We start from the raw sequence: 13,321 nt of genomic DNA on the forward strand, positions 1-13,321 counted from the left end.
TCTAATACTAAATATTGAATATAGAATACTGAATACTGAATCTCTAATACTAAATACTGAATATAGAATACTGAATACTAAATCTCTAATACTGAATAATGAATATAGAGTACTGAATACTGAATCTCTAATACTGAATACTGAATCTCAAATCCTGTACTAATACTATATTCCAAATCTTGAATAATAAATACTTAATCTTCAATATTGAAAATATAATCTCAAATCCTGGATACTATGTATCTAATGCTAAAGTACTGAATCTCAACATTCAATTCTGAAGTTACTATATAATATTTTGTCTACCAGTAGTTTACCTTATCACTACAGTAGTAAGTGCTTATATGGAAAGTGTAAATGTTGTGCTGTGAGTAGCACACACTGGATATTTAGTGAAGGCGGGTCAGTGTATAATGATTCGCTGTGAGCAGGATTTGAACCTGCGCGGGGAAACCCCATTGGATTTCAAGTCCAACGCCTTAACCACTCGGCCATCACAGCCCTGACAGCTCACTCTCTACTGAGAGTACTGAATACTGAATCTCTAATACTGAATACTGAAAAGAGACTACTGACTACTGAATCTCTCATACTAAATTCTAAATCGATAGTACTGAATATAGAGTACTGAACGCTGAATATAGACTACTGAACACTGATTCTCTAATATTGAATACTAAATCTCAAGTACTGAATACTGAATATAGAATACTGAATACTGAATCTCTAATACTGAATACTGAATCTCTAATACTGAATACTGAATATAGAGTACTGAATACTGAATCTCAAATCCTGTACTAATCCTATATTCCAAATCTAAACAACTGCTTAGTAAATCGTATCTATTAAATACATAATCTTGAATAATATACACTTAATCTTCAATATCGAAAATACAATCTCAAATCCTGGATACTATGTATCTAATGCTAAAGTACTGAATCTCAACATTCAATTCTGAAGTTACTATATTGTCTACCAGTAGTTCATCTTAGCACTACAGTAGTAAGTGCTTATAAGGAAAGTGTAAATGTTGTGCTGTGAGTAATTAACACTGGATATTTAGTGAAGGCGGGTCAGTGTATAATGATTCGCTGTGAGCAGGATTCGAACCTGCGCGGGGAAACCCCATTGGATTTCGAGTCCAACGCCTTAACCTCTCGGCCATCACAGCCCTGACAGCTCACCCTCTACTGAAAGTTCTGAAAGTACTGAATACTGAATCTCTAATACTAAATACTGAATCTCTAATACTGAATTCTGAATATAGAGTACTGAATACTGAAACTCACGGCCATCACAGCCCTGACAGCTCATCCTCTACTGAAAGTACTGAGTACTGAATTCCTAATACTGAATAAGGAACCTCAAATACTGAATACTGAATCTCTAATACTGAAAAATGAATCTCCAATCCTGAATACCAAATCTCTAATACTATGTTCCAATCTAAACAACTGCTTAGTAAATCTTATATGCTAAATACAGAATCTTGAATAATACATACTTAATCTTCAATATTAAAAATGTAATCTCAAATCCTGGATATTATGTCTCTAATGCTAAAGTACTGAATTTCAACATTCAGTTCTGTAGTTACTACATAATATGTTGTCTACCAGTAGTCTACCTTATCACTACAGTAATGTGTCATCATATGGAAAGTGTAAATGTGGTCATGCTGTGAGTAATACACACTGGATATTTAGTATAATGAATCGCTGTGAGCAGGATTTGAACCTGCGCGGGGAAACCCCATTGGATTTCAAGTCCAACGCCTTAACCACTCGGCCATCACAGCCCTGACAGCTCACCCTCTACTTACTGAATACTGAATCTCTAATACTAAATACTGAAAAGAGACTACTGAATCTCTCATACTAAATTCTAAATCGATAGTACTGAATATAGAGTACTGAATGCTGAATATAGACTACTGAACACTGATTCTCTAATATTGAATACTGAATCTCAAATACTGAATACTGAATCAGAAATTCTGAATACTGAATCTCTAATACTAAATACTGAATATAGAGTACTGAATACTGAATGTCTAATACTAAATATTGAATATAGAATACTGAATACTGAATCTCTAATACTAAATACTGAATATAGAATACTGAATACTAAATCTCTAATACTGAATAATGAATATAGAGTACTGAATACTGAATCTCTAATACTGAATACTGAATCTCAAATCCTGTACTAATACTATATTCCAAATCTTGAATAATAAATACTTAATCTTCAATATTGAAAATATAATCTCAAATCCTGGATACTATGTATCTAATGCTAAAGTACTGAATCTCAACATTCAATTCTGAAGTTACTATATAATATTTTGTCTACCAGTAGTTTACCTTATCACTACAGTAGTAAGTGCTTATATGGAAAGTGTAAATGTTGTGCTGTGAGTAGCACACACTGGATATTTAGTGAAGGCTCAGTGTATAATGATTCGCTGTGAGCAGGATTTGAACCTGCGCGGGGAAACCCCATTGGATTTCAAGTCCAACGCCTTAACCACTCGGCCATCACAGCCCTGACAGCTCACTCTCTACTGAGAGTACTGAATACTGAATCTCTAATACTGAATACTGAAAAGAGACTACTGACTACTGAATCTCTCATACTAAATTCTAAATCGATAGTACTGAATATAGAGTACTGAACGCTGAATATAGACTACTGAACACTGATTCTCTAATATTGAATACTAAATCTCAAGTACTGAATACTGAATATAGAATACTGAATACTGAATCTCTAATACTGAATACTGAATCTCTATTACTGAATACTGAATATAGAGTACTGAATACTGAATCTCAAATCCTGTACTAATCCTATATTCCAAATCTAAACAACTGCTTAGTAAATCGTATCTATTAAATACATAATCTTGAATAATATACACTTAATCTTCAATATCGAAAATACAATCTCAAATCCTGGATACTATGTATCTAATGCTAAAGTACTGAATCTCAACATTCAATTCTGAAGTTACTATATTGTCTACCAGTAGTTCATCTTAGCAGTACAGTAGTAAGTGCTTATATGGAAAGTGTAAATGTTGTGCTGTGAGTAGTACACACTGGATATTTAGTGAAGGCGGGTCAGTGTATAATGATTCGCTGTGAGCAGGATTCTAACCTGCGCGGGGAAACCCCATTGGATTTCGAGTCCAACGCCTTAACCTCTCGGCCATCACAGCCCTGACAGCTCACCCTCTACTGAAAGTTCTGAAAGTACTGAATACTGAATCTCTAATACTAAATACTGAATCTCTAATACTGAATTCTGAATATAGAGTACTGAATACTGAAACTCACGGCCATCACAGCCCTGACAGCTCATCCTCTACTGAAAGTACTGAGTACTGAATTCCTAATACTGAATAAGGAATCTCAAATACTGAATACTGAATCTCTAATACTGAAAAATGAATCTCCAATCCTGAATACCAAATCTCTAATACTATGTTCCAATCTAAACAACTGCTTAGTAAATCTTATATGCTAAATACAGAATCTTGAATAATACATACTTAATCTTCAATATTAAAAATGTAATCTCAAATCCTGGATATTATGTCTCTAATGCTAAAGCACTGAATTTCAACATTCAGTTCTGTAGTTACTACATAATATGTTGTCTACCAGTAGTCTACCTTATCACTACAGTAATGTGTCATCATATGGAAAGTGTAAATGTGGTCATGCTGTGAGTAATACACACTGGATATTTAGTATAATGAATCGCTGTGAGCAGGATTTGAACCTGCGCGGGGAAACCCCATTGGATTTCAAGCCCAACGCCTTAACCACTCGGCCATCACAGCCCTGACAGCTCACCCTCTACTTACTGAATACTGAATCTCTAATACTAAATACTGAAAAGAGACTACTGAATCTCTCATACTAAATTCTAAATCGATAGTACTGAATATAGAGTACTGAATGCTGAATATAGACTACTGAACACTGATTCTCTAATATTGAATACTGAATCTCAAATACTTAATACTAAATCTCAAATACAAAATACCGAATCTCTAATACTGAATAATGAAATTAATAAATAATTAATCTTCAATATTGAAAATGTAATCTCGAATTCTGAATAGTGAATATCAGATCCTGGATGCTATGTCTCTAATGCTAAAGTACTGAATCTCACCATTCAATTCTGACTTTACTACAGTATATAAAAAGTTTTATACCAGTAGTCTACCTTGTCACTACAGTAGTGAGTTCTCATAAGGAAAGTGTAAATGTTGTTATGCTGTGAGTAATACACACTGGATAATTAGTGGAGGCGGGTCAGTGTATAATGATTTGCTGTGAGCAGGATTCGAACTTGCGCGGGGAAACCCCACTGGATTTCGAGTCCAACGCCTGAATCTCTAATACTGAAAACTTAATCTCTAATACTGAAAACTTAATCTCTAATACTGAATACTGAATCTCTAATACTGAATACCAAATCTCAAATCTCTCAGACCCTATGTCTCTAATGCTAAAGTACTGAATCTCAACATTAAATTCTGACGTTACTACAGTATATAATAGGTTTTCTACCAGTAGTGTACCTTATCACTACAGTAGTGAGTTCTCATATGTAAAGTTTAAATGTTGTTGAGTTGTACAAAGATTACTGTAAGAAGTACACACTGGATATTTAGTGAAAGCAGGCCAGTGTATAACGATACGCTGTGAGCAGGATTCGAACATATGCAGGGAAACCCCATTGGATTTCGAGTCCAACGCCTTAACCTCTCGGCCATCACAGCCCTGACAGCTCAGTTACTACTGAAAGTACTGAGAGTACTGAATATTGAATCTCTAATACTGAATACTGAATATAGACTACTGAATACTGAATCTCTAATACTGAATACTAAATCTCTAATACTGAATACTAAATCTCTAACACTGAAAACTAAATCTCTAATACTGAATACTGAATCTCTAATACTGAATACTAAATCTCTAATACTGAATACTGAATCTCTAATACTGAATACTGAATCTCTAATACTGAATACTGAATCTCTAATACTGAATACTAAATCTCTAATACTGAATACTGAATCTCTAATACTGAATACTAAATCTCTAATACTGAATACTGAATCTCTAATACTGAATACTGAATCTCTAATACTGAATACTAAATCTCTAATACTGAATACTGAATCTCTAATACTGAATACTAAATATCTAATACTGAACACTAAATCTCTAATACTGAATACTAAATCTCTAATACTGAAAACTGAATCTCTAATACTGAATACTGAATCTCTAATACTGAATACTAAATCTCTAATACTGAAACTGAATCTCTAATACTGAATACTAAATCTCTAATACTGAAACTGAATCTCTAATACTGAATACTAAATCTCTAACACTGAAAACTGAATCTCAAATACAGAATACTGAATCTCAAATACAGAATACTGAATCTCAAATACTATATTTAAAATCTAAACAACTGCTTCGGGAACGCCTTAACCTCTCGGCCATCACAGCCCTGACAACTCATCCTCTACTGAAAGTACTGAGAGTACTGAATACTGACTGCAATCAAATCCTCTGAGCAATGCTCCAAAATCTAGTAGAAAATTCTCCCTGGACAGAAGAGACAGAAGTCTGTCCGTTTGGAAAAATCAATAAACTATCAGGTGTCCCAATACTTTTGCCCATAGTATAGTGTATATAAAGACTAGAATATAATTATATGAAATAATATTATATACTCAGATCAACAGAGAGTTCTACAGTGACCTCAACCACAAACCTACCCAGCAGTGCTGAACTACAGGAAGACAAGTTGTTAGTGGTTTGTGTGTGTGCTTTATTTACATGTCGCATCTTTTAGAACACTTAACCCTGTGGCAGTCAGCTGTAACGGGGAGCATAGCTTAACCACTCGCTATAATTAAGCCCAATAAGGGTTCAGGCTCAATCTAATCACCACACACACACACACTGGTAATAGTGAATATAGTAACTCTGTATTGTAGCAGAGAAGTGGGCGGAGCTTCTTCTGGTCATGGTGAACATAATAAGGCTTGTGTTGTGTACAGTAGTAAAGTTGTAAGTGGTATTAGTGAATATAGTAACTCTGTATTGTAGTAGAGAAGTGGGCGGAGCTTCTTCTGGTCATGTTGAACATAGTAAGGCTTGTGTTGAGTACAGTAGTAAAGTTGTAAGTGGTATTAGTGAATATAGTAACTCTGTATTGTAGTAGATAAGTGGGAGGAGCTTCTGGTTGTGGTGAACCTAAGAAATTCCTCCCCATTCCTTGTGTGCTTTAATGATATTATGGGATGTAGAGGGAGAAATGATCTTGACGCTGATGGCGATGGTGATTATTATCTTTTTGCTGAGGTTATTGTATGCAGATAGACACATGGGGTCAGTGAGGTAATCATGTTAAGTGACAATAAACAGTGTATGTGTGTGTGTGTGTGAGTGTGTGTGTGTGTGTGTGTGTGTAAGAAAGAGAGATGAGGTCAGGGATGACAAAATGTCGCTCTATCTTTCTCTCCTTCAGACTCACTCACTCTCTCACTCCATCAGTATGAAGCAGCTGTCAGCTTCCTATTTCAGCTAAATTAAACCAGTTTACAGTAAAGACCTGAAGAACAGAGGGAGGCGGAGCCTGAGTGTGTGTGTGTGTGTGTGTGTGTGTGAGTACTTAAAAAAAACATCTGAATTAAATTCTGATTTAATATTTGCACAGCCCTATTAAAAAAGTATATATGAACATTTTTTAACTTTTGGTTTTATTCTATAAACTACAAACAACATTTCTTCCAAATTCAAAATAAAAATATTGTCATTTAGAGCATTAGGGCTAAAATAACAAAAACAGATGCAGATCTTTTAGACCTCAAATAATTTAAAGAAAACGTTTTAAGAAAAAAGAAAGAAAAAGTGTTAAGAGTTCAGAAATCAATATGTTGTAAAATACCTTCTTTTGTTTTTGCTTTTTTTAAATAATACTTCCATTTTTAGCATGAGTAAATATAAAAAGCTGTTTTTAAATTGTGATTTTATATAAAAATTAAAAAAGTAACCAAACAAACCTGGCCCTATGAGAAAAAGTTTGCATGACAGGAAATAAAAAGTGCAATAAAAAGTGGAAAATATTAATTATTTTATAAATACGATAGGAATTAGAATATCAAAAGAATTAGAGTGTGTGTGCGTTTAAGTGTGTGTATAAGAGATAGTAAGTGATTGTCCGTGGCGCATCCTCATGCAGATGAGTCTCCGCTGTCACTCCTACTGTTGACATGCTGATGGATCCAAATTAATGAATACAGTCCGTTCCCTCCCTCCCGGATCAGAACCGCCGCTCTGCCGGCACACTCCGACCTCCAGCCATCACCCATCCATCACGCCCACGTCCTCCCCCAGCGTGTAGCTCCCGCCCCCTCGCCGCAATCAGCTAATTCCCTCTCCGCCGCTAACGCTAACCCCCCCGGCCGCCGAGCACCGGCACCCCCCCACCGTCCGCCCTCACGCTTAATCTGCTCTAATGAAGTCCTGATCCACCAATTAGACCCAATCACAGCGGGCCAGCAGATAAATACGGGGGTGTCGCCGCTCCGGCTGCCAGGAGTCAGAGTTATTAGCCTGATGCTAATATATTAGCGCTAGCCAGGAGTGTGACAAGGACAAAACAAGGACTTTATAAACATAAACTTACAGGAGGAGGCTGAGCATTGTTAGCGAACCTGCTCTGTAATGTTCACAGGGAGGGATTATAGGGACAATATAACGGGGTACCATATATTAGCAATATGCTAATGCTAGTTAAACGGTTTGCTATTTTTTTTATGTACAATTTATCTGGAAACAGTTGACGAAGCTCTTCAAAGAGCACAAGATGGCAAAGAGTTGTAAGAATGAGGTTGGTAGATGTTTCCAATAAAGTGGCCACAGTGAGTAAAAAAACACTAGGTACTGTAGGTGTTTCTAATAAAGTGGACAAACTAAGTGGAAACTTAAAGTTAATAGTTGTTTCCAAAAGTGGCTACCGTGAGGGAAAACCCAATGCTGTTAGGTGTTTCTAATAAAGTGGCCAGAGTGAGTGGAACAGAAGGTATTTGTAGTTGGTGTTTCTACGTGACTTCAGTTTTTTTCAATAAAGTGGCCACAGTGAGTGCAAGCACAAGGTTGGTAGGTGTTTCCAATAAAGTGGCCAGTATTTGGAAGACTAAGTGACTAAGATTAAGCGAGTTTAGATACAGGCTAGTAGGGTGTTTCCAGTAAAGTGGCCACAGGCAGTGGAAGCAGAAGGTATATATAGTCAGTGTTTCCAATAAAGTGGCCACTTTACTGGAAGGGGAAGCACAAGGTTGGTAGGTGTTTCCAATAAAGTGGTCAGTATTTGGAGGTCCAAGGTAGTGTTTCACTGGAGCTTAGGTACAGGATAGTAGGGTGTTTCCAGTAAAGTGGCCACAGTAAGTGAAAGCAGAAGGTATATGTAATAGGTGTTTCCAATAAAGTGGCCACTGTAGGTGGAAGCAGAAGGCATTTGTAGTTGGTGTTTCCAATAAAGTGGCCGCTGTATTTGGTAGTTTAAGGTGGTGTTTGGCTGGCTATTACGTGAGTTTAGGTACAGGATTGTAGGGTGTTTCCAGTAAAACAGCCACAGTGAGTGGAATCGCAAGTTCTCAAGGAATCACCTCAAGGTGTTTCCAATAAATTGGCCAATATATGGAAGTACAAGGTGATGTTTCCAATAAAGTGGCCAGCGTTCCTCTCTCTCTCTCTCTCTCTCTCTCTGCCAAAGTCACCTGAATGATACGGAACTCTGGGGCTGTTAAGACGTGATTCATGCGTTGGGACAGGTTCATTTGAGATTCATCCATCAACTCTTACGATTTTTTTATGATTTTTACGAGTGGCTGGACGTGTTTGTCCGCTCCCCCCCGTCACGCCACCTTCCTGCCCACCTCAGCAGTTTCTCCGCCGTGGGCCAAAGAGAGTTGTGATGCATTTAAAAGCATCAATAACACCCAACCCCTGCCGACCCCGAGGCAAATAAAAAGTTATTGATTCTCTCACCTTATTCCCACCCCACCCCCTCCGCAACCCGCCCCCCCCCCCCCCCCCCCGCATCCCCCGCATCCCCAATAAGACTTATTGTTGCCTCCTGTAATCCACTTTTATCTAATCACTTGGCGCAGCAGGAATAGGTGGAGGTGAGGAGAAAGATGGAGCGTCTCAGGAGCCAGGAGAACCGGCCTCACCTCTGCAGATGAAATTAGCCCAAAAGCTGTTGCAAATCAATGAAATCGATGCGGTCGGCTTAACAGACGGCCCCGATCGGCCTTAACTGCCCCCAGGAGCCCCGCTGGCGCTTGCGCTGTTTTGTCCACTTTAATTAAATTACAAAAAGGCGACAGGTTTCCAAAACACTGTGAAAGCATTGCTTTGGCTCGCGCCCAGTAATTAAAGCAACACCCGGCCTGATCGCTGGAATGCGCCCTAAATGAACTCATTATTCCATTTAACCTAAACACTTTCCTCACTTATGATATACCATTCCTTCATCAGCTTAAAGAACTGTCACAGACACAAATTTAGGACAGTAAAGCATTTAGGTATCATTTTGTAATTGGAGTTTCAAGTGTTATATTGTCTCATTCTTCCTGTAAAAACGTCGCCAGGTGTCCAACACACTACTGGGGACAGATCAGGAATGCAGACAGTCAAACCTTAGCCCTTATAGTTATAGTAATGTGTGCAGCAGAGGCGGTTCTTTCATTTAACTAGGCATTTGCCTAGGGCCTCGACCAAATCTGTCCTCCATAGAGGCCCCCAAATCTGACCACCCCAGCTACAGTAAATACACCAAAAACAATGTTAATTTGTTACTTATGTAAAGTAAAGAAAAAACATATTTCTATTAAAAAAACAACAGAAATATCAGTAGAATACCGAATTAATGTCTAAATACTAATTGTCCAAACACACATACCCCCCTCCATTACTGCATTGAACTAGTCCATAATATGATGACGTAGCAACCTGCCACACGACGTGACTTCAAACCAAAACAGCGGGAACTGTACGCGACTAGAGTGACAGCTGTCACAGTGAAAATGAAGCAGAGTTATGAATAGTGGTTCTGCTAAACGAAAGAAACTGGCAGAGAGCAAAAGAATCGCAGATGCACTGACAAAATTCACCTCCTTTTTTACACCTCCTAGACCGATCAGTGTTTTTGGGGCCGATTCCGATCGCCGATCGTCTTTCACCACGATCGGCCAAAACCGATATTGGGCGGGGCCAAATGCCACATTAATGCCACACAGGTGCCAGACAAACCTGGTACAGATTCCTCTAATTACATCCACGCCAAAGTATACACTGGTAATTTACACTGATAGTAAATAAACACGAGTGTTACTGACCAAAATAAACACTTTTAGGAGAGATATAAGTTATTTGTAAATATTTATAAGAGAAAACCTGACAAAATCTGTTTTAATGACGTTAATAAACCTCACTGTGACAGCGCTAATCGCAGTTTCACCTCAGCAAAGGACGAGGACGTGAATTACTGATCTAACCAGCCTTTACTGAATTCTGCCCCCAATAACCCCCAATAGCCTTTAATAGTCTTCAGTAGCCTTCAACAGTCTAACCTTGCAGCCGTGGTGTGTCCATTGAACTCCGTAGTTATAAACATCCTGAGGTTAGCAGCGCGCTAACTGACCTGTTTATAATGTAATCCGAGCAGTGCCTCTGTGACGGCTGCTCTAAACTGCTGCTGTTAGCTGCTTGGGCTGAAAGATGAACTGTAGAGAGCTGTATTATCCGGTTAGTGGGGTTAAAACCTTTATTTTCTACACAAATGAACTTAAAAAAAAAAAAAAACGCTCCAGACTGGCTGTGCTGAGCCCTGTAGCCCGTGGCTGGGCTGTTGCTCTGTGACTGAGTAAAGACAGCGGGGCTTGTGCTGCTGCTGCTGCAGCTCCAACTAGTGGTTGGATGAGGAACTGCAGCTTCCTGTGAGCGAGCAGTTTCACCGGTTTTACCAGTTTCATCCACACACAGCTCTGATAAACTGCTTAACCCTAAACTCCTGAATCAGATCGGCTAAATCAGAAGAATATCTGCCGATCGCCGATACCGTATTTTGGCTGAAAATTCGCCGATACAGATACACTGCCAATCGATCGTTCCATCTCTAGTTATTTGGTTTATGTGTGCGTTTCAAGAATGAGGGGCCCTTGTTTATATTTTGCCTAGGGCCCCAAAGTGGCTAGATCCGGCCCTGGTGTGCAGCATGTGTTTTTTTTAGCATTATCTTGTTGAAAAAATGCATAAACACCTCTCGAATATACACTTCTGGAAAAAAAAAAGGAGAGCACTTCAGTTTCTTAATCAATTTCCCTGATTTGCTATTTATAAGTATATCTTTGAGTAAAATGGACATTATTGTTTTATTTTAAACTACGGACAACATTTCTACCAAATTCCAAATAAAAATATTGTCATTTAGAGCATTTATGTGCAGAAAATGAGAAATGGCTCACATAACAAAAAAGAGATGCAGAGCTTTCAGACCTTAAATAATGCAAAGAAAACAACAAGTTCATAATTATAAAGTTTTACAAATACAAAAAATTATAAAGTACAGAAATCAATATTTGGTGGAATAACCCTGTTTTTAATCACAGTTTTCATGCATCTTGGCATCATGTTCTCCTCCACCAGTCAGACACACTGCTTTTGGATAACTTTATGCCAAAAATTCAAGCAGTTCAGCTTAGTTTAAAGGCTTGTGATCATCCATCTTCCTCTTGATTGAATTCCAGAGGTTTTCAATTTGGTAAAATCAAAGAAATTTATGATTTTTAAGTGGTCTCTTATTTTTTTCCAGAGCTATTTGAGTACTGAAAAGTGGACTGACACGCCCCCATTCTATTAGAGAACCTATCTTTTTACTAAGAATGCCTAAATTCTAGAATACTGATTGGTTTGGCCATAATCCACTGTATTTCTGTGTGGTAGGTAGGTGTTTCTAATAACGTGGCAAGTAAGTGGAAGTACCAGGTAGGTAGGTGTTTCTAATAAAGTGGCCAGAGAATGGAAGTACAACTTAGGTAGGTGTTTCTAATAAAGTGACCAGAGAATGGAAGTACAAGGTAGGTAGGTGTTTCTAATAAAGTGACCAGAGAATGGAAGTATAAAGTAGGTAGGTGTTTCTAATAAAGCGGACAATTAGAGGAAGTATAAGGTAGGTAGGTGTTTCTAATAAAGTGGCCACTGGCCAGTAAGTCGAAGTACAAGGTAGGGTAGGTGTTTCTGATAAAGTGGCCAATGAGAGGAAGTATAAGGCAGATAGGTGTTTCTAATAAAGTGGCCAGTAAGTGGAAGTATAAGGTACGTTGGTGTTTCTAATAAAGTGGCCACTGGCCAGTAAGTGGAAGTACAAGGTAGGGTAGGTGTTTCTGATAAACTGGCCAATGAGAGGAAGTATAAGGTAGGTAGGTGTTTCTAATAAAGTGGCCAATGAGAGGAAGTATAAGGCAGATAGGTGTTTCTAATAAAGTGGCCAATGAGTGGAAGTATAAGGTAGGTAGGTGTTTCTAATAAAGTGGCCAATGAGTGGAAGTATAAGGTAGGTAGGTGTTTCTAATAAAATGGAACAGGTGCTAATAGGTTCATGTTTGCTTATCTAGTCCAGAAAGGCGGGAAATGTGATGTTGTCTGTTGGAGCCCCCTAGTGGCAGAACTGCAAACATGGTCTAAAATTTTTACAATGTGTGTGTGTGTGTGTGTGTGTGTCACAGATCTGAATGGAGAAGAATTAATTTTCTTTGATTTAAACCAATAAATATAACTTTGGAAATCAGCTGATTTGTCAGTAATTTTATTTCCAACAGTTAAAAAAATGACATCCCAAACCTTAGTGCACCTACTTGGAGAGAAGAATTGTTCCAAGTCCACAATAAAAGTCCTTAACTGGGGAGTGAGGTCCTGCTAATTCTGAGAAACAAAAAAACAAAGGAAAAAGGAAAAGAAACTTCCAGTCACTAATCTTAATAATTTCTTAATAATGTCCAAAGAAAGCTACACAAATCTTGCTAATATAACCAGAACTATTTTAGATAAAGATATATATTTTTAATATACTAATCAAACCAACGTTGGAAATAACTAAAATGTATATATATATATATAAATACAATCCTTGTATCTACAAAAAAAAAACATAATCACAGCAATAAATAAATAAACAAATGAATTCTATAATAACCCAGTGT

At 37.7% G+C, this 13,321-nt stretch overlaps 7 non-coding genes across 7 annotated transcripts; all 7 read right to left on the reverse strand.

Moving 5' to 3' along the window:
- Positions 1–419: 419 nt before the first annotated feature.
- On the reverse strand, positions 420–501 carry trnas-uga (transfer RNA serine (anticodon UGA)). The gene has a single exon. It is a non-coding gene; the product is annotated as a tRNA-Ser (tRNA).
- A 594-nt stretch (positions 502–1,095) lies between these two features.
- Positions 1,096–1,177, reverse strand: trnas-cga (transfer RNA serine (anticodon CGA)). The gene has a single exon. It is a non-coding gene; the product is annotated as a tRNA-Ser (tRNA).
- A 545-nt stretch (positions 1,178–1,722) lies between these two features.
- On the reverse strand, positions 1,723–1,804 carry trnas-uga (transfer RNA serine (anticodon UGA)). The gene has a single exon. It is a non-coding gene; the product is annotated as a tRNA-Ser (tRNA).
- Positions 1,805–2,474: 670 nt separating this feature from the next.
- On the reverse strand, positions 2,475–2,556 carry trnas-uga (transfer RNA serine (anticodon UGA)). Its single transcript has one exon. It is a non-coding gene; the product is annotated as a tRNA-Ser (tRNA).
- Positions 2,557–3,150: 594 nt separating this feature from the next.
- trnas-cga (transfer RNA serine (anticodon CGA)) lies at positions 3,151–3,232 on the reverse strand. Its single transcript has one exon. It is a non-coding gene; the product is annotated as a tRNA-Ser (tRNA).
- A 545-nt stretch (positions 3,233–3,777) lies between these two features.
- trnas-uga (transfer RNA serine (anticodon UGA)) lies at positions 3,778–3,859 on the reverse strand. The gene has a single exon. It is a non-coding gene; the product is annotated as a tRNA-Ser (tRNA).
- An 869-nt stretch (positions 3,860–4,728) lies between these two features.
- On the reverse strand, positions 4,729–4,810 carry trnas-cga (transfer RNA serine (anticodon CGA)). The gene has a single exon. It is a non-coding gene; the product is annotated as a tRNA-Ser (tRNA).
- Positions 4,811–13,321: the final 8,511 nt, after the last annotated feature.

The sequence above is a fragment of the Astyanax mexicanus genome, unplaced genomic scaffold (genome assembly GCF_023375975.1).
Source record: "Astyanax mexicanus isolate ESR-SI-001 unplaced genomic scaffold, AstMex3_surface scaffold_33, whole genome shotgun sequence".
Classification (NCBI taxonomy): Eukaryota; Metazoa; Chordata; class Actinopteri; order Characiformes; family Acestrorhamphidae; genus Astyanax; species Astyanax mexicanus.